The sequence below is a fragment of the Nycticebus coucang genome, chromosome 18 (assembly GCF_027406575.1).
Source record: "Nycticebus coucang isolate mNycCou1 chromosome 18, mNycCou1.pri, whole genome shotgun sequence".
Classification (NCBI taxonomy): domain Eukaryota; kingdom Metazoa; phylum Chordata; class Mammalia; order Primates; family Lorisidae; genus Nycticebus; species Nycticebus coucang.
Window position 1 is genome coordinate 68,928,487 of NC_069797.1, and position 23,682 is coordinate 68,952,168.

General features: G+C 39.4%; 1 pseudogene across 1 annotated transcript; it reads right to left on the reverse strand.

The window, feature by feature from the left end:
• Positions 1–206: 206 nt before the first annotated feature.
• Positions 207–18,538, reverse strand: LOC128571145 (arginine/serine-rich coiled-coil protein 2-like; annotated as a pseudogene). The gene is made up of 3 exons (XR_008375687.1): positions 18,456–18,538; positions 7,729–7,832; positions 207–1,570 (listed from the first exon to the last, which is right to left on the reverse strand). The product of XR_008375687.1 is annotated as an arginine/serine-rich coiled-coil protein 2-like (transcript).
• Between the last annotated feature and the right edge of the window lie 5,144 nt (positions 18,539–23,682).

The window sequence follows — 23,682 nt, forward strand, 5'->3', positions numbered from 1 at the left end:
TTGCATCAATATTTATTAGTAAAATTGGTCTATAGTTCTCCTTTTTATTGGGTCCTATTCTAGTTTGGGAATCAAGGTGATGTTTGTTTCATAGAACGTGTTGGGGGAAGGTCCCTTCCTTCTCAATGTTTTGAAATAGGTTTTGTAATATAGGCATAAGCTCATCTTTGAAGGTGTGATAGAATTCTTTTTTTTTTTTTATTATTGTCCTTCTATAGTCCTGTCAAGTTTAATGGAAGTGGGTTTAACCTGATTACAACACTAACACCAGTATCACTGATCTGATATTTATAAAAAAAATCGTATTTTTCAATAAATTAAAGTCAATGCAACACCCATGCAAGCTAGAATGCTAGCTGTTTGGTGAACAAGGACTTGACATCAGAACAAGAAGTCTATAATCCCAAACTTTACATGGTGTGATCTTTTTTTCAAACTGTATCCATTCCTCGCATTGATGATGTGAAACCCAAACCCATTCCTCTTTGTGTGTGGGTTTGTGATCTTGCCATTTCATACTGAGCATCTAGATTTCTAAATACTTCTTCCTGTTGTTTCAAAGTCTTGTAACTGTCTTCATCGACTGAGCTACATCCAGCTTCATCTTCACTCTTAATACCTATTAATTTCCTAAACTTCATGTTTTGGTCTTTGTTTCCAAAATTCAATTTTTCCCATATTTCAGCAGATTGGGATCTGTCCCCTTCTTTCCTGCCTTGCCAAAGCATTTTTCTTTTATTCTCTTGCTCAGCAAATTTCATTGGATTCACAGCTGCTGGGTTATAATAGCTAGGTACAGCTATTCCGGTCTCTGCCAAAGCTTTAGCTTGCAGGGCTGCCATTTGAGCAGCCATAGCTATCTGAGGTGTTACTTGTGTTCCTGATGCCAACAGGGCAGCAACATTCAGAGCAGAACCTCCAGTAGCAGCAGCTGCTGCAGCAATTTCTTATTGTTTTTGTTTTTCAACCATTTCCTTCTCTCTTTGTTCTTATAATTTCTTCACTCTTTCCAACCTCCTAGCTAAAGCTTCTGGTGTATCCATTGCTGTGTTTTGGCCTCTGAATGGAGGTGGGCTAGGCATCCGGCTAAAGCTTCTGCTAAATCTTCTCGGTTTTTCAATTCTCTTCTTTCTATCTCTACTTCTGCTCCTTGTCCTACTCCTGCTTCTAGTCCTATGCCTGTGTCTTGATCTTAAGCGGGAGTGAGATCTGATCCTACATTTTCTTTCCCTGCTTCTGGATAGTGATTTCTTCCTCTCTCTGCTTCTAGATCGTGACTTCTTCCGCTCCCTCCTCCTGGATCGAGACTTCTTCCGCTCCCTGCTTCTACTATGATGGCATCTTTCTCGAGACCTAGATCTTGAGTGACTTCTGCCTCTTGATGATTTTCTTTCTTTGCGTTTGTGTCCCTTCTCACCATTTTCAGATGAATTCAGTTGCTCTCTTCCTTTATCAGATGAATGTTCTTTGTCATTATGTTCCTCAGATTTGTGTTTCTTAGAGGATTTATCTTTGGATTCATGTCTTCTTGACTGTTTTAAGAAGAAGTTGGTTCTTATGATGACGTAGGCTTATTATTTTGCTATTTGAGTCTGCAGTGTCTTCTGTTCAGTCTCTTCGTGCATTAGCACGCTCTTTGCTTCTGCTCTGGCTCCTGTGTTTTTTCCTTCATTATCTGACTTTTGTTTTCTTTCTCTTGACCTTGATTGTGATCTTGAATAATGATGTTTTGAGGCTCACCATAGTCAAGAGTCCTGGCCGCTAGGGCGGCACCTCCACCAGCTGCTTCCAACAGTACCTGCCTGTCCCAAGTTTCACTATAGACTTGAAGGTGTGATAGAATTCTTATGTGAAACCTTTTGGTCCTGGGATTTTTTATTTTTATTTTTGGAAGCTTTTTTTATTGTTTGATACTGATTTGTTGAAGAGATCTATTCCTTCCTGGTTAAGTCTAGGAAGATGATGTGATTCCAGGTATTGGTCTATTTCCTCTGCATTTTCAAATTCCTAGTCATAAAGTTTTTGGTAGTAGTCAGAAATAATCTCTTGTATCTCTGTGGTGTCAGTTGTTATTTCCCCCTTTTCATTTCTGATTGAGGTTATCCAAGATTTTATTTTTCTATTACTGATTAATCTGGACAATGGATTATTAATTTTATTTATATTTTCAAAGAAGTAACTTTTTGTTTCATTAATTTTCTGAATAATTTTTATTTTCAATTTCATTTATTTCTGATTTAATTTTGGTTATTTCTTTTCTTCTGCTAGGTTTGGGATTGGATTTCTTTTACTTTTCCATTTCTTTAAGACAATTCATTTAGATTATTGATGTGCACTCTTTCTGTTTCTCAGAATGTAGGCATCTAATGTGATCAATTTCTCTTAGGACTGTTTTTGAAGTGCTCCACAGTTTTGGTAGCTTGTGTCTTCATTGTTGTTGTGCTCAAGGAAGTTAATGATTTCCATTTTTATCTCTTCCTTAACCCAATTTTCCTTCAGCATAAGGTTGTTTAATTTCTTTGCTTTTGTGTGGGGATGACAATTTTTGTTGGAGTTGAGTTCCATCTTTATTGCTTTGTAGTGTGAGAAGATACAAGGTAAAATTTTAATTTTTTCTGATTTTGTTGAGGTTTGATTTGTGTCCCAGGATATGATCTATTTTAAAGAATGTTCCATAGGCCAAAGAACGTATATTAAGAATATATATTCTTATTCTATACGTTAAGAACGTATAATCTTTAGCTTTGGGATGGAGTGTTTTGTATATATCTATCAACCACAGTTGTTCTAGGGTCACATTTAAGTCCCTTTTATCTTTGTTTAGTTTCTGTTAGAGGACCTGTCCAGCTCTGTAAGAGGAGTGTTAAATTCCCCTGATATTATGTTTTTATGGGATATCAAATTGCTCAGACCAATTAAGACCAATTAAATGCTTCAAAAACCTAGAAGCATTTAAGTTGGGTGCATAAATATTTAGAATTAAAATACCTTGTTGTATTATTCCCTTGACCAATACGAAGTGTCCATTATTGTATTTTTTGACTTTAATTGTTTTAAATCCACTTATAGCTGAAAATAGGGCTGTAACCCCTCTTTTCTTAGGATTTTCACTTGCCTGAAAAATTGTCTCTGTCTCTTAACCCTGAGATTTAATTTGTCCTTCAAGGCTGGGTGTGTTTCCTGCAGGCAGAAGATGGATGACTTGTGCTTTTTTTTTTTTTTTTTTTTAATCCTATCAGCCAGTCTATGCCTCTTCCATGGGGAATTCAAGCCATTAACATTTTTTGAGATAAGTAATAAGTGTGGTGGTGTTCTATTCATCTTATTTTGTGAAAGTCCATTGCTTAATTTTATCTTTTGCATTATTGTGAAAGGTAGATTTTGTCCTTCAGTTTCTGGGTGTTTAGTTTGTTGGTGGTCTATTGTCATGGTCAGCGTGTAGAATAGGGTCTAAGTATTTTCTGTAGAGCCAGTCTTGTTGTGGCAAACTTCCAAATGTTTGCATATCAGCAAATGATTTGATTTCTCCATCAAATTTAAAACTTAGCTTAGCAGAATATAGAATTCTGGGCTGAAAATTGTTTTGTTTAAGTGAGTTAAAGGTAGATGACCATTGTCTTCAGGTTTGAAAAGTTTCATTTGAGAAGTCTGTGGTCACCCTGATGTATTTGTCCCTGTAGGTCAATTGACACTTACTCCTGGCAGCTTACAGAATCTTTTCTTTTGTCTTGACTTTGGGCAGTTTCATGACAATGTGTCTTGGAGAAGCTCTGTTTGAGTTGAGATGCCCTGGAGTCTGATATCCCTCTGAAAGGAGCATGTCAGAATCTTTGGTGATATTTGGGAAATTTTCATTTATGATATCCTCTGGTAGGGCTTTCATCCCTTTGGGGCATTCTTCTTCCCCTTCTGGGATACCCGTAACTCATATGTTTGAATACTTCATGAAGTCTCATAATTCTACTAGTGAATTTTCTGCTTTCTCTCTCTCTTTTTTCTGTCTCTTTAACTGCCTGAGTTAGGTCAAGAGCTTAACCTCTACCTCTGAGATTCCTTTGCCTACATGTTCTAATCTGTTATTGATACCTTCTCTGCATCATTAAGTTTCCGTATTGACTGCTTCAATTCCTTAAGCTCTGCTATATCCTCTCTATATTCTTCATATCATTCATCTCATAATAGGATCCTGAGGGCCAAGCCTGCCAGGTAGCTCTCCCACACAGGCTGTCTCTTACCTGCAGCTGAACAATGAAAGCTCTGTTCTGCCTTGGGGGCTCAGTCCTGGCCTCTGAGTGCTGTTCAAAGTCACTTGCTTACTGATCCAAACTCTCTCAAGGTAACTCAACCAAGTGCCCAAGTTTAAGGAAAAAAAAAAATAACCCACAGGTTTGTCTCTAGGGCTGGGTGCTGAGCTGGGGGCTCCTCTTTAGCAGTTCCATCTCCTGGACATCCCAAGTGTCTCTGCAGCAGCCTCTGTCACCCTGTGACCTATAGGTACTGGGAGATCTGTAGGAGCTTCCCTGAAGCTGGGAAATGTTTTAGAGTCTTCAGACTGCAGTTTGCCACTGGCACCCCGTGGCTCTCAGACCCTTCTTGGCAAAGGGTGTGACTTGGTATCTAGGGAGCTACCAAAGAATTAAGGGGAAGGTTTTCCCTTGGCCTTTGCCTCAGTCGGAGTGTTATTGGAGGAAGAGGGTCTGGCTGCCTGTCACTGCCAACCACAAACTGACCTAAGGGAAAAGGGCAAGTTTCACCTTCACCCCTCCAATTTGTAGTTGGCAGGATCTCAAGTCAGTCTGTTCTCTTGAAAGCTGCAGCATGAAGATTAGAACCTCTATAGCAGCTGGCACATGCAGGTCTTTGGTCTTGGAGATTCCAGAAGTGAGTCCATGGGCCACAGATCAGTGATAAAATGAGATTTTGTTAGATAGAAAGGCATGCAGAGGGAGTAGAAAAAAAAAATCCCACAGAGCAGGCCTTCCTTGTCTGCCAACTATTGAGGCTGCCCTTGCAGCCAACTCAGCCAGTTGGCCTCTGCCCATTGGCCTTTGCCTGAAAGCAAACACTTGCTTCTTCACTGCTTTCATCCTCCTCTTGGGGTCCTGAAGTCTCCTGCTACCTTCCTGTGCCCTCAAAGAGATATTTCTGGGTAGAGCCCACAAGCCAGAGGTGCCTGGAGTCTTCTCTCCCCAATCTCACCACACTGGGTTACAAAGAAGTTGTCTCTAGTCTGCCATCTTGCTCCACCTCTCCAGGCTGAATTTTAATTTCACTTATCTGAAAACTGTTTGTGTGTGGAAATGTCCAGGATTTGTGACATACATTTGCAAGATGATGTGAGTGAAATACAACTCGATAATACTAATAAAATGAATTATTTTAAAACACTGAAAGTGGTTGAAGAGTAACGGAACAAAAAAATAGAGTTTGTATTGGTATTGAAACATGAAAGAGGGCACCAATCTAGAGCTAGGTGGGTTGTTTAAAATTATGGCTACCCCACCTATTAGCTATTCGACCTTGGATGTAGGTCTGAATTTCTCTATGTCTCAGTTTACTCTTCCTTAAAATGGAGCTGATAGTAGTAAGAATTACTTTACAGTGCTTATGAGAATTCAATGAAATACTGCCCATAAGTGTAAGCACTTAGCTCAGTGTGGGCCACATCCTTATCACTCAAGAAGATTTTATTAATATTATCCTCTGATCAAATTCCCTTTTCAACAAATGTAATTAAATAAAAATGTATATAAAGGAAAGATAACCAAGCAATTTTAAGTGTGAATCTGTTCAAGACTGCATAGCCTACAATACATGGCTCTTGCTGGCTGAGTATAGATTATATCATTTATCCAAATCTCAATGTTGTAAATAACTGTTCATATTTTTCAGTTTGTATATTAAATTAACAACTTTGTTCACCTACTTACATACATGATAAAGCCATTTTTGGAAACCTTTTGCAAATCCTGTTTTATGACATTAAAATAATGACCACCACTTTTAAAACTGCAAATCCAACATATATTGAAAAAAATTTTCAGGGTATTTCTAAGATTAAAATATGATACCTCAAGAAAAAAAAGGACAGACTCAATACTTGATGATTTACTTTTTAAACAGACATTAGGTCACTGATACTAAAATATTATAGGATGCTAGAATATACTTTACATATTGAACATTTAATTTAATTTAAATATTTCTTTTCAATTTATCCAATACTCGAGAAACTATTCCACATGAATTTGAAACTTTTAAAACGCACTTTGCTATTCTACTTCCTTCTCAGAGAAGCAGCACGTCTGTATCAGGGAGAGTGCCACCCATGCCTGGCTCTGAATCTCAACTCTGCTGACTACTAGCTTTGGGGGTCTCGGATAAATACTGTAAAAAATTCTAAGCCTTAGTTTTCTACCTAAAATAGCAGAAGACAGTAAGAAGTGAATAGGAGAGAGTGGGAATTGTAGAGATAAGAAATAAAGAATCTAGCAATGCACTGGCCTGTACAGGCAGCTCTTGATTTGCATGTGACAGCCTCAGTTATCACAGAACCACACAACATGGTCCCCATATGTCTGCATTTCAGTAAATATAGTGTCATGCACTATGAAACTGGCTGTAGTAAGTTTTTGATATATAGCAATTGTATATAATTTTTATATGTCATTAACGTCAATAAGAAATGTAACTTTCCCTTTAAGTTGCCTCTGAAAGGCATCACCAGAAGGAAGAGGTTCCACTGGCCCAAGGGAGGGGCCACTTCCTCACCCACTTACCCAACAAAACTTACCTACCAGAAAAGACCAGTCTCACATCCAGGGACTGCAGCAGGAGGTGGGCTGGGCACACTGAGTGCTGTTATAATAAAGGCCTCATGCTGGGAAAAAAAAAAATGTCAGTAACATTAAGGACTAAGTATTATTTCATTTGATCCTTACAAAATGTCAACAAGGGCTGGCCATGGTGGCCCACACCTGTCATCCTAGCACTTTGAGATGCTGAGGTAAGAGGATCTTTTGAGTCAGCCCAGGAGTTCAAGACCACCTTGAGCAACATAACAAGATCCTGAGGGAAAGGAAGGAAAAAGGAAAGGAAAAAGAAAGGAAGGAGGGAGGGAAGGAAGAAAAGAAAGAATGAGGGAAGGAGGGAGGGAAAGGAGGGAAAAGAGGTAAGGAAGGAAAAGAAGGAAAGAAAGGAAACAAAAAAGAAAAAAGTCAGGCTTGGTGGTATTCACCTGTAGTCCCAGCTACTTGGAAGGCTGGGGCAGGAGCATCACTTGAGTCCAGGAGATCGAGGCTACAGTGAGCTATGATCATACCACTGTAGCAGCCTCAGCAACATAGTGAGAATTTTTTTTTTTTTTTTGGCAGTTTTTGGCCAGGGCTGGGTTTGAACCCATCACCTCTGGCATATGGGGCCTATGGGGCCTGTGCCCTACTTTTTTGAGCCACAGATGCTGCCCAAAAATCTCTTTAAAAACTGTCAAGAAGGTATGCATTATTGGTGCCACCCTTTTTCCAGTTGGAGTAACTGGTTTATAACTCCATGAGATTTACACAGCTAGTCAATGGAATAACCGGACAGAGGGGACTGGCCTCTGTATGTTGTCTCTTTTAGATTTGAGTGAATCTAAATCTTTCTTGACCCTGAGATGAATTTTCAGTCTTTCAGTTTTGTCAGGGAAACCAGTGTTTGAAACGGGGCAATGTGGGAAGCTGGATGAACCGGGACCTTTGTACTCCTGGAGATCCAGAGAAGCAGAGACATCTGTTGAAGAACAGTGTCTAGAAAGGGTCAGGACTGATTTCACTAGTTCAATTACAGGGGCCCTGCAGAGGGGGGGAATTCGGAGAGTCAATGGGTGGGCATGCGTGACTCTGTGGGCATGGGGACTGAAGGACGTTAGCCACTAGGTAGACTTTACGGTGGTGCCTTATTTTTTCAGAGGGGTTGGGCAGAAGAGAGACTTGGATCCTGACAAGCGTGAGAAGGGGATACAAAGAGAAACCCAGACTGGCACTAAGAGAGATGGGGGAGAATTGTAAGCAAGCAGTCCAGGTGACACGTCATCTCATATGTGGATCCCAGGGAGGGAGAGTATGGGGCTTGGGGCCAGAGAAAAGTAACTCAGCAACAGGGCAGTCCTGATGGCAGGGCCACTAGATCCAGGGGCAGGCTACACGCCCACTCCCCAGCGTGTTCCCAGTGCTCTTGGCCGATGAAAGACCAGACATGCCCCAAACAGGGCAATCATGAAACAAAGTTTATGGAAGGAGAGTTTATAGGTTTACAGAGCAAAAGCAAGATACATTCACCACATGAGGAAGCTGCCTCTTATTAACCAGGGGGTCTGGTTAGGGTCTTTTATCTAGATTGGACCTCCATGACCATCAGTGGTCACCATTGAACCACTTCAAGAGACAGTCAATGCCATGATAATTAGCCCTAGGTTACTCTGGGTCCCTTTCCAGATCCTCCTGGGCCTAGGCTGCCTGGCCCGTGGGCTGGGAAATTCCCTGCACTCGTTTGCAGATTGGCACTGCTGTTCCTCCTTTCCCCAGGTGTGACAACTTCTCAGGTGGCATCAAGGTGGGGCAACACTTCCCTAGGACAGCGTGAGGACCCTCACTACCTACCTAACATGTGTTGGGGTGGGGAGGGGCTGGTCACAGCTACAGAGGCTTTTGGGCTGTTACTCTGCTCTCAAAATTGGCAGCTGGGCTGAGCCATGGGTGAAAGGGACTAGAAAAGGCAGGGATCCAACTAGGAAAAGGCAGGGATCTAGGACCTGCAAGACAGCATCCCTAACATTGAGCTTGAAGCAATGGCACACTAAAAAAAAATTATGTCTATTTATGTGCAAGAAAATGACTTTTGTTCCTCAACTGAAAGGAAAAGAAGAAAGGAATTCATTCTTTTCGCCTCATGTCAAAGGCAAATTTGACCATTATTCATAAATGTAATCAGGACTGAAAGAACAACTATTTCACTGTTCATACTATTTTATAATTTACAGTGGTTGTCATGAAATGGCAACATTTTCTAACATCAGATTAGGACATCTGGGGCTAGAGGGAGAGGAAGGGGACAGGGCTTAGCCTGCTAACTATATGGTGCTGTCCTGGTGAACACAGGAAACAGCGTCTATGTGGGATACTTTGGCGTTCAGCAAGTGAACGTCTCTTGTGGTCAGAGTAAGTTATGGAAAATGTAAAGTTAATATCTTTTGCATATGAACAGAGACTTTATCCAGAACTAAATCATGGCAAACATTTACTAGGTGTGTGTGGGGTAGCAGGCAGGAGGAGGTGGGAAGATGCATTTGGAAAAAGCTCCATCGAAACTCTCCATTTACCCCCTTGTTAATCTGTAAAAGACTTTTGGGCAATCGTTCATGGAAACTTTGGAAGCAGATGGAAATATTTTAAGATGTATAATACACATGGGCCTGTAACATGAATTTCCACTTTCCTTACAGAAGTGAACACAGTGGAGTTCTGCGTTATTCTTTGGGTGTTAGCAACAATTTGAAGGAGAAATGGTATTTCATATGGTTTCTAGGTGGTTTACAAATAACTGGGCTGTGAACAGGCCCAGTACACCAGCTGGGCTATCGTTCTTCTTCCCATTATAGTTATTGCCAAGGTCTTGGTCTATTTCATATCAGGTAGTTTGACAATTCTAACTTTTGGCAACAATTCAGCCAATTTGGCAAATTTATTTTTTATCCCAAAGGAATTATGTTTTCTGAGGCAAGAAATTATTGAGCCCATAGGAAATAAAATAGCTATATCAATGTATTTATCATCAAAGAACTGCATCCATTTCAAATTTTAAAATTATCTTTGGTAAAATAATCTGATATCAGTAACTTACTGATGCTGCGGTACCCCCTTAAAAAAGGCATCTGTATTGCTATACTATTAGCACTGCCAACAATAATACTCACGTAATAAAATCTACATGCAGCATTTTCATGGAACTGTGACTAGGGAAGTAAGACCGACTTAACACCAAAAAATGCAGTATGAAATTCAGATATGCCACCCAAAGGATCCCACTTTAGATGCCCAGCTTTGCACATCCCTATCAGCACATAATCACTGAAATCTATTTTCCTCAGCCTTGGTAGACTTGTGCTCTATCAAAGTAAGGGGCCCTCACTGGTGCTGAGTGGACAGCTCTGGAGAACATTCAGAGCAAGGTGGCCATGGGAGTGTGGGGGCCCTCTGATGGCTTCAAAGAGGCTGTGAACCTCACAAAATTAAACGCCAAGTTGTGTGTAGATGAATGTATGTACATTTACTGGAGAATATCTGTAACAGTGAAACCTTGAAAATGATTAGAAAAAAAGAGATAAAATCTGTTTACTCCTAACGAAAGAAATGGAATTTCCTAGGGGGTATCCTATTTATTATAAATGTCAGTAATGTGCCCGTCTCCTAATAACTAAATGATTATAGCCATTAATAACCAATCATCCATGTCAACTTTTCTACAAAGTAAAGCAAGGTCTCTTTATATACTATTTTAAGATTATACCTTAATGATTACCATATAATATGTAGTTTATTAAACTTAGCAAATATAATAACCATACTTCATAAAGACTTTATTTAATAATTTATCAGTCAATAATTATTTATTAATAATCCATATTAAATAATACTATATTATGATAACATACTATATTAATATATTTAACATATACTTTATTATAGTATTGTGATATATATGCATATATAGTTACATTATACCTTAATAATATACAAAGCAATTAGTTTTTCTGACAAAAACATAACTTACTCCAAAACTTCAAGTTTACTAACTTCTTTTTTTTTTTTATTGTTGGGGATTCATTGAGGGTACAATAAGCTAGGTTACACTGATTGCAATTGTTAGGTAAAGTCCCTCTTGCAATCATGTCTTGCCCCCATAAAGTGTGACACACACCAAGGCCACACCCCCCTCCCTCTGTCCCTCTTTCTGCTTCCCCCTCATAACCTTAATTGTCATTAATTGTCCTCATATCAAAACTGAGTACATAGGATTCATGATTCTCCATTCTTGTGATGCTTTACTAAGAATAATGTCTTCCACTTCCATCCAGGTGAATACGAAGGATGTAAAGTCTCCATTTTTTTTTAATGGCTGAATAGTATTCCATGGTGTACATATACCACAGCTTGTTAATCCATTCCTGGGTTGGTGGGCATTTAGGCTGTTTCCACATTTTGGCGATAGTAAATTGAGCTGCATTAAACAGTCTAGTACAAGTGTCCTTATGATAAAAGGATTTTTTTCCTTCTGGGTAGATGCCCAGTAATGGGATTGCAGGATCAAATGGGAGGTCTAGGTTGAGTGCTTTGAGGTTTCTCCATACTTCCTTCCAAAAAGGTTGTACTAGTTTGCAGTCCCACCAGCAGGGTAAAAGTGTTCCCTTCTCTCCACATCCATGCCAGCATCTGCAGTTTTGAGATTTTGTGATGTGGGCCATTCTCACTGGGGTTAGATGATATCTCAGGGTTGTTTTGATTTGCATTTCTCCAATATATAGAGATGATGAACATTTTTTCATGTGTTTGTTAGCCATTCGTCTGTCATCTTTAGAGAGATAGAGAAAGTTCTATTCATGTCTCTTGCCCATTGATATATGGGATTGTTGGCTTTTTTCATGTGGATTAATTTGAGTTCTCTATAGATCCTAGTTATCAAGCTTTTGTCTGATTGAAAATATGCAAATATCCTTTCCCATTGTATAGGTTGTCTCTTTGCTTTGGTTATTGTCTCCTTAGCTGTACAGAAGCTTTTCAGTTTAATGAAGTCCCATTTGTTTATTTTTGTTGTTGTTGCAATTGCCATGGCAGTCTTCTTCATGAAGTCTTTCCCCAGGCCAATATCTTCCAGTGTTTTTCCTATGCTTTCTTGGAGGATTTTTATTGTTTCATGCCTTAAATTTAAGTCCTTTATCCATCTTGAATCAATTTTTGTGAGTGGGGAAAGGTGTGGGTCCAGTTTCAGTCTTTTACATGTAGACATCCAGTTCTCCCAACACCATTTATTGAATAGGGAGTCTTTCCCCCAAGGTATGTTCTTGTTTGGTTTATCAAAGATTAGGTGGTTGTAAGATGTTAGTTTCATTTCTTGGTTTTCAATTCGATTCCAAGTGTCTATGTCTCTGTTTTTGTGCCAGTACCATGCTGTCTTGACCACTATGGCTTTGTAGTACAGACTAAAATCTGGTATGCTGATGCCCCAGCTTTATTTTTATTACTAAGAACTGCCTTAAGCTATACGGGGTTTTTTCCGGTTCCATACAAAACGCAGAATCATTTTTTCCAAATCTTGAAAGTATGATGTTGGTATTTTGATAGGAATGGCATTGAATAGGTAGATTGCTTTGGGAAGTATAGACATTTTAACAATGTTGATTCTTCCCATCCATGAGCATGGTATGTTCTTCCATTTGTTAATATCCTCTGCTATTTCCTTTCTGAGGATTTCATAGTTTTCTTTATAGAGGTCCTTCACCTCCTTCGTTAGGTATATTCCTAGGTATTTCATTTTCTTTGAAACTATGGTGAAGGGAGTTGTGTCCTTAATTAGCTTCTCATCTTGACTGTTATTGGTGTATACAACGGCTACTGACTTGTGGACATTGATTTTATATCCTGAAACATTACTGTATTTTTTGATGACTTCTTGGAGTCTTGTGGTTGAGTCTTTGGGGTTCTCTAAGTATAAGATCATGTCGTCAGCAAAGAGGGAGAGTTTGACCTCCTCTGCTCCCATTTGGAGTCCCTTTATTTCCTTGTCTTGCCTAATTGTATTGGCTAGAACTTCCAGCACTATGTTGAATAGTAAAGGTGACAGAGGACAACCTTGTCTGGTTCCAGCTCTAAGAGGAAAAGCTTTCAGTTTTACTCCATTCAGTAAAATATTGGCTGTGGGTTTGTCATAGATAGCTTCAATCAGTTTTAGAAATGTGCCACCTATGCCTATACTCTTCAGTGTTCTAATTAGAAAAGGATGCTGGATTTTATCAAATGCTTTTTCTGCATCTATTGAGAGGATCATGTGATCTTTATTTTTGCTTCTGTTAATATGGTGGATAATGTTTATGGACTTGTGTATGTTAAACCAGCCTGGCATCCCTGGGATGAAGCCTACTTGATCATGATGAATGACTTTTTTGATGATAAGCAGTAATCTATTAGCTAGGATTTTGTTGAGAATCTTTGCATCTATATTCATGAGTGAGATTGGTCTGAAATTCTCCTTTTTGTTTGGGTTTTTTCCTGGTTTTGGTATCAGGTTGATGTTTGCTTCATAGAATGTGTTGGGGAAGATTCCTTCTTCCTCAATTTTTTGGAATAATTTCTGCAGTACAGGAATAAGGTCTTCCTTGAAGGTTTGATAGGATTCTGGAGTGAAGCCATCTGGACCAGGGCATTTTTTGGTTGGAAGATTTTTTATTGTTTCTCTGATCTCAGTGCTTGAAATTGGTCTGTTCAGGAGCTCTATTTCTTCCTGGCTGAGTCTAGGGAGAGGGTGTGATTCCAAATATTTCTCCATTTCCTTCACATTGTCAAATGTCTGGGCATAGAGTTTCTGGTAGTATTCAGAGATGATCTCTTGTATCTCTGTGGGATCAGTTGTTATTTCCCCTTTATCATTTCTGATTGAGGTTACTAGAGATTTTACTTTTCTATTCCTCGTTAGTCTGGCCAATGGTTTATCTATTTTATTTATTTTTTCAAAAAACCAACTCCTTGTTTCATTAATTTTCTGAATGATTCTTTTGTTTTCAATTTCATTGATCTCTGATTTGATTTTGGATATTTCTTTTCTTCTACTGAGTTTAGGCTTAGATCGTTCTTCTTTTTCCAATTCCATAAGATCTCTTGTGAGATTGTTGATGTGCTCTCTTTCTGTTTTTCGAATGTAGGCATCTAAAGCGATGAATTTTCCTCTCAAAACTGCTTTTGCAGTATCCCACAGGTTTTGGTAGCTTGTGTCTTCATTGTTGTTATGCTCAAGGAAGTTAATGATTTCCTGTTTTATTTCTTCCTGCACCCATCTGTTATTCAACAGAAGATTGTTTAATTTCCATGCCTTTGGGTGGGGTCGAGCATTTTTGTTAGAGTTGAGTTGCACCTTTAGTGCCTTATGGTCTGAGAAGATACAAGGTAAAATTTCAATTCTTTTGATTCTGTTGATATTTGTTTTGTGTCCCAGGATATGATCAATTTTGGAGAATGTTCCATGGGGTGATGAGAAGAATGTATATTCTTTATCTTTGGGATGGAGTGTTCTATATGCGTCTATCAAGCACAGTTGTTCTAGGGTCTCATTTAAATCTCTTATATCTTTGTTTAATTTCTGTTTAGAGGATCTGTCCAGCTCTGTAAGAGGAGTGTTAAAGTCCCCTGTTATGATGGTATTATCAGATATCATATTGCTCAGACTGAGTAAGGTCTGTTTCAAGAATCTGGGAGCATTTAAATTGGGTGCATAAATATTTAGAATTGAAATGTCTTCTTGTTGTATTTTTCCCTAGACCAATATAAAGTGACCATCTTTGTCTTTTTGACTTTAGTTGCTTTAAATCCACATGTATCTGAAAATAAGATTGCAACTCCTCTTTTCTTCTGAATTCCATTTGCCTGAAAAATTGTCTTCCAACCCTTGACTCGGAGCTTGAATTTGTCTTTTGAAGCCAGGTGTGTTTTTTGCAGACAGCAGATGGATGGCTTGTGTTTTTTAATCCAGTCAGCCAATCTATGTCTCTTCAGTGGGGAATTCAAGCCATTAACATTTATTGAGATAATTGATAAGTGTGGTAGTATTCTATTCATCTTATTTTGTGAGAGTCCATTGCTTAGTTTTATCTTTTGCATCAGTGTGGAGGTTAGGCTCTGTCCTTTCATTTCTGAGTTCTTACTTTGCTGCTGATCCATTGTGGTGGTCAGTGTGCAGAACAGGTTGAAGTATTTCCTGTAGAGCTGGTCTTGTTGTGGCGAATTTCCTCAATGTTTGTATATCCGTAAATGATTTGATTTCTCCGTCAATTTTGAAGCTTAGCTTAGCAGGGTACAGAATTCTGGGCTGGAAATTGTTCTGTTTAAGTAGATTAAAGGTAGATGACCATTGTCTTCTTGCTTGGAAAGTTTCATTAGAGAAGTCTGCGATCACTCTGATGGATTTGCCCCTGTAGGTCAACCGGCGCTTACTCCTGGCAGCTTGCAGAATCTTTTCTTTTGTCTTGACTTTGGACAGGTTCATCACAATGTGTCTTGGAGAAGCTCAGTTAGAGTTGAGGCGACCTGGGGTCCGATATCCCTCTGAAAGCAGTGTGTCAGAATCTTTGGTGATATTTGGGAAATTTTCTTTTATAATATTCTCTAGTATGGCTTCCATTCCTCTGGGGCATTCTTCTTCCCCTTCTGGAATTCCTATAATTCGTATGTTGGAACGCTTTATAAAGTCCCATAATTCTGACAGTGAACGTTCTGCTTTCTGTCTCTTCTTTTCTGCCTCTTTTACTATCTGAGTTATCTCAAGAACTTTGTCTTCTACCTCTGAAATTCTTTCTTCTGCATGGTCTAACCTGTTGCTGATACTTTCCATTGCATCTTTAAGTTCCCTAATTGACTGTTTCAGTTCCTTCAGCTCTGCTATATCCTTTTTATATTCTTCATATCGTTCATCTCTTATTTGATTCTGTTTTTGGGTTTCCTTTTGGTTATTTTCCACTTTATTAGCAGTTTCCTTCATTGTTTCCATCATTTCTTTCATTGTTTTCATCATGTGTATTTTAAATTCCCTTTCTGTCATTCCTAACATTTCTTTATAGGTGGAATCCTCTGCAGTAGTACCTCATGGTCCCTTGGCAGGGTTGTTCTGGACTGGTTCTTCATGTTGCCTGGAGTTTTCTGCTGATTCTTCCTCATGAGTGATTTCTTTTATCTGTTTCCTTGCCCTAATTTTCCTTTCACTTCCTCTTGCTCTTTAAGTTCTTGTGCCTGTGGACTAAGGGTTGTATGAGTCATTTTGGTACAGGACCAGAAGGGTTAGAAGGTTGAACAGCAAGAAAGGGATGAAAGAAAGGAGGACCAGTGAAAAGAAAAAAAAAATAGAGAAAGGAGAGCGGGTGTGTAAAAGGAATATTGACAAAAAGAAGAAAGGCACAGAAAGAGGGAGACAGAGCGATATAGATGTACAGTAGGGTACTTTGACACAACCTTAACAAAACCCCACCTTCTGGGGGTGCCCGGTTGGGTGGTTCCCTTGAGGTCAGTAGCTCTTTGCTAACCTGATCAGCCACAGAACCCCACCTCCACCAAGTAGAGAGAAAAGACAAAAATGCTATAAATCAAACCAAAAAAAGCAAACAGAAAACTTTACGGGATAAAATTGGGTGAAAAACCAAATAATAGTGGTAGAAACACTAGCAAAAATGAAGTTCTAGTTGTTGAAAAGGGCAGCAATGGGAAATTATAATTCAACTAGAAAAATTGAGAAAGAAAAAGGCTCTGTATGGAAAAGGTTGAAATTAAAAAACAAAACAACATCAACAACATCATAATAAACAAAAAAACCAACCAAAACAAAAACAAACAAACAAAAAAAAAAACACAACCCAAAACAAAGCAGTATGTATATGTTATTGAATATTGTCTGGGCAACACGTGGTCTTCTGGGGTATGAGATGTTAATCACAGTTCTGATACGACTGGACGCTGCTGATTTCTCAAACCCCAGCAGGTAGACACCCTAAATCTCTCTTCAGCCCACTTAAAAGGCACTTTGAACTTGTAAACTTGCTGAGCAGAAGCTTTCTCAGGAAAGTGCTTGTCACTGGAATCACTCCTGAAGTGGCTATCCACTTACCCAGTGTGCCAAAACTGGTCTCACTCTGCCCCTGAGGGTTAGGGCTGCAAGGCGGCTCAGACCCCACCCTAAGGCTCCTTGGTCGCTGGGTTACCAGCTCCCACCCGATTCTAGCTCTGCAACCCTGAGGGCAGAGCTTGCTGGGGCAGATCACTCACAATGGTTCCCTGTGACCCCTAGCCAAACACTATTAGCTCCTCTGGCTCAGCGGCTCAGACCGGGGCCCTAGACAACAGCCAAAGTTCTCCGCACTCCTGCTCAGACTCTCCCCAAGGCAGTTCAACTGAGTGCCAAGTCCAAAGACACCAAAACAGTTCACAGGTAAGGCCTTTCTGGTTTGCAGTCTCGCTGCTACTGAACTTACAGTTGCGGGCGGGTTTAGACGGATTGAACACACGCGACCACTTGCCGTTTTTCCACTGTTTTAGTCCTCCTCTTGGGGTCCAGAAGTCTCTCGCTGACTCCCTGTATCCTCACAGGGGTGATGATAGGCAGATCCCACCAGCCAGAGATGCCTGGTGTCCTGTCTCCCCAGACTCATGGTGCCCAGATGCAAGGAAGCTGATACTCGGCTGCCATCTTGCTCCGCCTCCCAAGTTTACTAACTTCTAAGTGAGAGTTGAAGAGATCAAATTTGGACAAAGAATGGGTCCAAAAAAGAGAAAAAAATTCCTTTTCAAATGCTTTTCTTTATTTTTTAGTACACAATTATGGTTCCTGAAAGCATTTGTTTTTAGTGTATTTTGTATTTCTGGAAAGAAGCCCTGTTAATATCCTTTTGGGGTCTAATTTGGAAATGATGTGAATTTGAATAGTTATAAAAAAGCTGGAGAGAAAAAGTTACCTTAAGTTTAATCGATCCGATAGGAGTTTATCTTAAAGTTTTCCCGTCTATTTTGATCAGTTCTCACACTGGGTGGTGGATGTTTTTTGTCCTAGTTCCATTCTTTCCCTTTCCAGTCAGCTTCTCAGCTCCGGCCACCATCACTAGCGTCTCTCCGGGGTGCTAACACACTCTTTTAAGATGACTTGTGTCTTCTCTCTTGTGCCGCTTTGTCTCCCAATTTAAAATATTGGAATTGTTTAACATTCCTAAGAAGCAGATAACGTGGTGGTCAGTTTACAATTCACCTGCCCCTTTCCATACATGGTTCTATTTATGATGATACCATGGGGAACATTCAAGCTCCAACACTAAATGTTAGAGAAAAATCTTCACCTTGTGGAAGTTTCAATGAAAAGATCCCTTTCACATCCAGTTGAGACTCTAGTCCACTCCATCCTTCTGAGCTCACTTGAAACTCAGTGTCCTAGTGTTACATATCTGTTTTACATGGAGGGGAAAGGTACACCACATGCATACTGAGCCCTTCAAAGTGAGGGGTTTTAATTGGAAAATTGTAATCCAGGTTATCACTCAAAAGAGAGAAATTTAACATGACCACAAGGAGGCAGCAAAACACACGGGATTCCCTCTCTGCCTGCAGAAGCAAGGTTCTGTGGTCGGTCTCCAGCAGAGTGAGAAAGGCAAGGAAAGAACTATCTGGCGTTTGAAGTACCTGGCATTAGAGCCGTCCCCAGACGCTGGCATTTCTAGCACAAACGCAGTGATCCTTGGGCGGGCGGAGACGCTGTACTTCATAGGTAACTGGATACCAAGATTCCTGCTTTCTGAGCGTTCCTTGGGAAGGGCTGCTGGTGACTTGCACCCAGGGAGGGTTAATGTCTAATCGTTGATGCTGATGCTTCTCAGTGGAACAAATTGTAAATTCCTCTTCCTTCTTCTCCTACCATTTCCCTGTATTCCAGGGGCAAATAACAATTAGATTTAATTTTTCAAAATAAGGAACAGACTGTCTTGCAGAAGAAGCAGTAAATAATCACTTACTAATTATCAGGTATCGTTCAGCAGAGAATCTTACGGAAGTGCAGTTGATCTAGGATGCTGGTCACACCCGGGTTTTATTATCAAACTTTCTTGGTGTGAAACTGTACAACCTTGGGAAGGTTTCTTAGTCTGCAGGAGTCTTAGTTTCTTCACTTGTAAAATTGAGATAATACAATAGGTTGTTTTAAAGATTAAGTAAAATAATACATGCCTGCTCAGTGCCTGATATGTGGCAAGAATTCAATTGATTAACAGTTATAAAATGATTGTAATAGATGAGAGACATGTGGTAGTGTTCAGTAATTTTTGGTAAATAAATGATTGTACATTATTTCATTTAATTCTAACAGCTACTGTGAAAGATGGGTTTTATTTCCCTCTGATTTCACAGATGAGAAAGTTGAAATTCCAAAATGCTGATCATATGATATATGTAATATAACATAACATATTATATAATAATATCATATTATTATATTATAATATAATATATACATAAAAAACAGACGAACTGGGATTTGAACCTATGGCCTTCTAACTCTAAGCCCATGTACTTTCTATCACACTTGTGTGGGGAGACTACCATCATTTTTTCCTTGTTCTTGGAAAGCGCTAAAGTCACCAAAAGGCACCTGACAGGTCTTGGAAATGATTCAGCAGTTCTACTAGGCCAACACAGGGCAGGACCATGTGAGTCCTCTCATGTACCCGGTGGCAGCTGGCCATGATAACATCGATTTCAAAAGGTGAGCTCTAAGCAGTGAATGTTCTCAACATCTCTTCTGAATTTTGTGTTGATTTTAAAAATCAATTAAAAGTATTATTCATTTATATCCTAAATGGAAATTATTCTGTTTTCTTTTTCAGTACCCATGACATTGAATTGCTGTGGTTTGGGGAGACTCTTTGTTCTTAATGAAGGTGGGCTTTGAGACACAGACTGATTTTCTGTGAGTTTGTCTCTGCAGGGCAAGAAGTCTGGGTGATGGTGTCCAAGCATAGGGTGAAGTGAGAGTGAACAGGTTGGGGTGAAGAACCTCTGGCTTGCCTAAGATCATCTCTCCATTCTTTAACTTATCCTAGGACCAGATAGACACTCCGAAAAGTTCTGATTATGGGCTCTGAAGAAGGTCTGTGATGTTTCTTTGGGTTCAACATACCTGCAAATGAAACAGCCTATTATGCTTCATAGATTTCTCATCATTGGTGGTTATTTAAGCACAAATGAATTGTCAGATACCGGAAAAGGGATAAATTATGCTCTGTATGAAGGCTCCTCCACTCATCATTAAACTACTGAATACTTCTTTTGTTACACTGTGCCTTTAGTTTTAGAAGGGCATTGATAAGTCTCCCCAAATCTTGTGTCAGCCTTTGACATGAAGATGTATTCTTGCTGAATGACTAAAGGTAGACGACATTTATTTATTTTATCAGAAATGTTTCTGTTTAGCTCTCCCCAAAGATTCCAGAATTGTGTAGTAGCAAGAAGTTACAGGTAAAATATTAGTAAAAAAGGGAACCAGAAAGATAATCACTGATATTCTTTTTCTTCCCTCCCTGCTCCTTCCCTTGTTTTCCTCTCTCTTTTCTTCCTCTACCCCCTCCTCCTCCTCCTCTTTCTTTAAGAAATGGCATGATTTAAGACACTGCTGCAGAGGATTTAAAACATATATTTACCTTCCCTTTTGGGAAATGACCTAAAAGGAAAAAGTGATATAAAGGAAGAAAACAGCAGGTTGGAATAGTTCATCTGAGAATGGATGTTCTGGGTAGAAAGTTTGCTCTCCGGAAGTCTAAAATGAAGATAGCTAGAAATTGCTTATTGTCAGAATGATGTTTTATGCTTATCTGAAAAAAAGAATGAAAAGATGGTTTCATCTTGTGTGTGTGTTTTAACAAGATTAACTTATGCCCCGAAGGAGGTGGAGGAACGATCTCACCCCACGGTATAAGGAAATACAATTATGGAACTGAAGGCTGTGTGCTGTCAACCAGTCTGGAACTCGAGCTGTGTTCAGCTCCAACCCTTGCTCAGATGGTAGACCTCCCCTGTGTTATTCTGACTCTCCATTCAAAGTTGTGCCCCCCATCCCAGTGCAAGTGAGAACTACTTTGTCAAGGCAGCAGGGGACGTAGAAAACATGATAATATGGCAATCGTCTGGGAGAAATGTCTTTTGTCCATGATGTTGAACATATCTGAATAGCCTTACCTGTAAAAGGACAACAACAACAACGAAAATCTCCAGACTATGAAGAACCAGAAACAAAGACAATATCAACCATGATGATAACCAAAGTCAACAAAAACAAAAACCATCCTCTACTTCTCTGGGTTGCAGACTTTTTAATAACATAATTTTAAATAATGCTTGTCAAAAGAAGAGATTCTCTTGCAGAAGATATAGACATGCAAGCAGAGGAGAAAGAAATGAACTCTGCCAGCATTCAGAGATAGCCGCTGTCCATGCTCGTGGGTACAGATGTGTGTGCCTGTGTGGGGGCCTGTCTCTTCTATACACAACCAACACACACATAAAAATCTATCAAATGGAAACATTTTGAATTTTGTTCTTCTTATCATGTTTATCCTTAAGTAACTGCAAAGCCTGTGATCATATGAGTGTGTCCTAGTTAATGCAATTGTCCATTTTTATTGGGTATGTAACATGTTTCGCAATATTTTTCTTTTGATAGTTTTACAGAAATTATTCTTTTTTTATTGTTTGGGATTCATTGAGAGTACAAAGAATTAGGTTACACTGATTGCATTTAAATCCCTCTTATAATGATGTCCTGTCCCCAAGAGGTGTGACATACACCAGGACCACCCCCATCTCTCTCCCTCTCACTCTCCCTGCACAAAAATTATTCTTAAAGCCAAATCTTTGTGACATTACAAATGCTCACGTACAACACATTCCTGGAAGTAGGATTTCTATGTTCAAGGTTAAGAACATTCTAAAAGCATTTGTTATTAGGTAACACCAAGACAGCCAAAGGTCTTATTCCCCCCCTCCACTCCCAAATATCCTCTCATCAGCTCTGTATGAGACCACTCAGGTTCTCACTGTTCCTGAAAGTAATTATTGAAGTTAAAGAAAATATTTAAAAGTGGATTTTTAAAGAAGAATGACTAGGCAGTTCTGTTGCTTTGAATATTCAGACTTCATTGCTGAACCAGTCTCTTTCAGGAATTCACTTGTCACTAAATGACTCAGAGTCAAATTCAAGGCAGAAGCCCACACAAGGGGTCATGCCGATGGTATTGTTCATTCACTTATAAGAAAGGTCACGCCTCTCTGGCTTTATTCAAAGTAGCGGAAGCTGGCTTGCTTCCAGCTGGGATATCCTGGTTGGAAGTCAACTTGGACGCTCAGCTTTGCTTCTTCCATAACTATCCTTGTGGTGCAAGTTCCTTAAAGAAGAGCATGATGTCTGCCCATGCTGGTTTGCACATACACGGCCTACCCGATATATGATCTACTTCAGTCATCCTGTGTTGCTTTGAGATCCAAGGGGTGGGGGAGAGGAAAGAGGCTGAGCAAACTGGAAGTTCTTCCTGGTAAGTCCATATCAAAGATTAGAGTTTGGCTCACAACAGCTGCTATATCAATTATTTGTATTAATAATAATGAGTAATGACTTCAAAAATCATGAGTGCCTGCCAACACTACATTGAGCATTATACAATATTCTAAGGTCAAAGTCCTTGTTGGACGTTTTATAATAGCAATTAAAATAATAATCTAAGTTTGCAAAGCCCTTAACAGATGACGAAGTGTTTTCATGTGGATAAGCTTATGCATGGTGGTTGGTCAAATTTTGTGATGCTTCCTGCTTTTACCTGTGTTTAAATAGTGCTCAGTTCAGGCCTTCTGATGATTTCTTCTTGTTTCAGTTTTATAATTTAAATCCGTATACAAAACTGATAGGCCCAAATCTCATATCTTACTTACTAATGAGATGCAACAAAATAAAAGATGTAGTTAGCTATTAGGAGGTCTTTAAATAAACAGAAAACATGTGAAGGTCAAGGTTGAGCCAAGATACGCTTTCACTCCACGTCTCATCCCCTGGAAATCAACATGATAAAGTCCTGTGGTTCTCGGATTAGAAAAATCCCCAAACATCTTCCATGCATGGCTGGAAGCATAAGACTCAGTAACCTGGCTCTAATCCAATGCAATGGGGAATTTCAAAAGCTGGTTCAGATATTTGTAATTTTCCAGTGTTAAGCACACACTTCCTATCCTGGCCGTTCATGGTCTCTGGGAGCAGCCAGCAAGTTGCCTGTGTAGAGGGCAAAAGCTTCTTGATATCTTAAAACCATAAAGTGCTGCGGGATGTTTTTGGATGAAGAGTTCAGGGAGATCATTAATTTTGTAACCACTGTGTTGTCATTAGGACAGTTCTAGACTTAGGATGTTTTATTAGTGTGGTTTGCATGATTAGTGTACTTGGAGAATCATTGTAAATTATTGAGCTGTCATTTCACTATGGGGAAACCGGTAAACTGGAGGAAATGAAAAAGGCATAGATGTTGTTCCTTGTTGTTTTTGCTTTTTGTTTATACTCTTGGGTGCTCTCTAAAGTGCTTTGGAAATCTACAAAAAGATCTGTCAATCCAAAAAAAGACTTGCTAGTGCAGAGGACCATCTAAGAAAGCTTCAGGAAGCGGGTCTTTGAGCAGAAAAATAGCAGCATAAGCAAAAAACGACCTTGTTTGATTGAAATGAAGGATTCATTTCACAGAAGTCTGAAGGCAATGAGTTAAAAAGATAAAAGGAAGAGCCATTTGACTCTGCAGGTGAAGAGTAACTTTTAAAAATTCAGAGCTTACTTCTTCTTTTTTTTTTTTCTGAGACAGAGTTTTACTTTGTTGCCTCAATAGAG